Raw genomic sequence first — 2500 nt, forward strand, 5'->3', positions numbered from 1 at the left:
CTCAGGTCTGTTCTAACGCTCCTCTTCAACCCTGTCACGATCACATTCAGGTCTGTTCTAACGCTCTCCTCTTCAACCCTGTCACGATCACACTCAGGCCTGTTCTAAACCTCCTCTTCAACCCTGTCACGATCACACTCAGGTCTGTTCTAACGCTCCTCTTCAACCCTGTCACGATCACACTCAGGTCTGTTCTAAACCTCCTCTTCAACCCTGTCACGATCACATTCAGGTCTGTTCTAACTCTCCTCTTCAACCCTGTCACGATCACATTCAGGTCTGTTCTAACACTCTCCTCTTCAACCCTGTCACGATCACATTCAGGTCTGTTCTAACGCTCCTCTTCAACCCTGTCACGATCACACTCAGGCCTGTTCTAACGCTCCTCTTCAACGCTGTCACGATCACATTCAGGTCTGTTCTAACGCTCCTCTTCAACCCTGTCACGATCACGTTCAGGTCTGTTCTAACCCTCCTCTTCAACGCTGTCACGATCACGTTCAGGTCTGTTCTAACCCTCCTTTTCAACCCTGTCACGATCACATTCAGGTCTGTTCTAACTCTCCTCTTCAACCCTGTCACGATCACACTCAGGTCTGTTCTAACTCTCCTCTTCAACCCTGTCACGATCACATTCAGGTCTGTTCTAACACTCCTCTTCAACCCTGTCACGATCACATTCAGGCCTGTTCTAACCCTCCTCTTCAACCCTGTCACGATCACACTCAGGCCTGTTCTAAACCTCCTCTTCAACCCTGTCACGATCATGTTCAGGTCTGTTCTAACCCTCCTCTTCAACCCTGTCACGATCACACTCAGGTCTGTTCTAACTCTCCTCTTCAACCCTGTCACGATCACACTCAGGTCTGTTCTAACTCTCCTCTTCAACCCTGTCACGATCATGTTCAGGTCTGTTCTAACCCTCCTCTTCAACCCTGTCACGATCACACTCAGGTCTGTTCTAAACCTCCTTTTCAACCCTGTCACGATCACATTCAGGTCTGTTCTAACGCTCCTCTTCAACCCTGTCACGATCGCATTCAGGCCTGTTCTAATACACAAAACCCATCTGTTCACCATGGCCTTTGGCCCCCTAGTCACTGTTTCTGTTTTGTTTTGTTTTGTTTGTTTTCTGTTTTGTCTGTCTGACCATTTCCTTTAGAATTGTAAAGCGTCCTTGGGTTTTATGAAAGGCGCTATATAAATACAAGTTATTATTATCATTAATGCTCTCCTCTTCAACCCTGTCACGATCACACTCAGGTCTGTCCTAAACAGGGTTCCCACACCTTCTGAAACATCAAATTCAAGCACCTTTCAAGGACTTTCAAGACTCAACTCCCTCAAATTCAAGGACCCAACACGGCATAGTTTCAGCCAGATCTAGATGAGAATGTATATAATAGGAACTCTCCGCTCACAGACAACAATTAAAAAGAGAGGCTTGAATGTGTGAACACTAGATGGTCTCTTGGTTCTAATGCTCGCCTCCTCCTCACCCCTGCCGTCTGTGTGTGTGTGTGTGTGTGTGTGTGTGTGACTCCTCTGTCACCATCACACTCAGTCAGTCTGAATCAGTGTCAACAGGGTCTGACACCACGGTACCCTGGTAAACACATCTCTGTATGGTTCAGAGTGTGAAGTGGCGATGTGACACATATACGTGTGTGTGAGAGGAGGAGGTCGTCCTCTTAGTCAATGAATTATCGTGTGTGTGTGTGTGTGTGTGTGTGTGTGTACTAGTGACCTCAGGCAGAGAGATGGGAATCACCCACCGTAACACCTAATGCTTACACACACACACACACACACACACACACACACACACACACACTTGTGTACCCTGCAGACACACTCGTACCCGTTTGACATTGCTAACTGCCGCTTAGCGGGAGCCGTTGTGCTATAGCCTGTGGAAACACGGCATCCTGTCTGTGTGTGTGTGTGTGTGTGTGTTGGGTGTGTGTGTGTGTGTGTATGTGTGTGTGTGTGTGTATGTGTGTGTGTGTGTGTTGTGTGTGTGTGTGTGTGTGTATGTGTGTGTGTGTGTGTGTGTTGGGTGTGTGTGTGTGTGTGTGTGTGTGTATGTGTGTGTGTGTGTGTGTGTGTGTGTGTGTATCCTTTGGAAACAGTACATGTCCACTGAGAGACAGCTCAGTCAGCCAGTCCACACACTACCGCCAGAGGCGTGTGTGTGTGTGTGTGTGTGTGTGTGTGTGTGTGTGAGTGGTATGTGTAGGTAGCAGGCTGACGTCGTGGGCTGCTGGATCTCCTGTGTATGTGTGTGTGTTTCTGTGTGTGTGTGTGTGTGTTTTTGTCTGAGGTGTGTGTGTGTATGTATGTGTCTGTGTGTGTGTATGTATGTGTCTGTGTGTCTGTGTGTGCGTGTGTGTGTGTGTCTGTGTGTGTGTGTGTGTGTGTGTATGTGTGTGTGTTTCTGTGTGTGTGTGTGTGTGTTTTTGTCTGAGGTGTGTGTGTGTATGTATGTGTCTGTGTGTTT

At 47.8% G+C, this 2500-nt stretch overlaps 1 protein-coding gene across 1 annotated transcript in view; it reads right to left on the reverse strand.

Annotated features, from left to right (window-relative positions):
- The window catches only part of foxp4 (forkhead box P4), a gene marked incomplete at both ends in the record, with an annotated part of 76401 nt that overhangs the window by 13507 nt on the left and 60394 nt on the right, over positions 1-2500 (reverse strand).

Source organism: Nansenia antarctica (assembly GCF_963989245.1).
Source record: "Nansenia antarctica genome assembly, chromosome: 18".
Taxonomy (NCBI): domain Eukaryota; kingdom Metazoa; phylum Chordata; class Actinopteri; order Argentiniformes; family Microstomatidae; genus Nansenia; species Nansenia antarctica.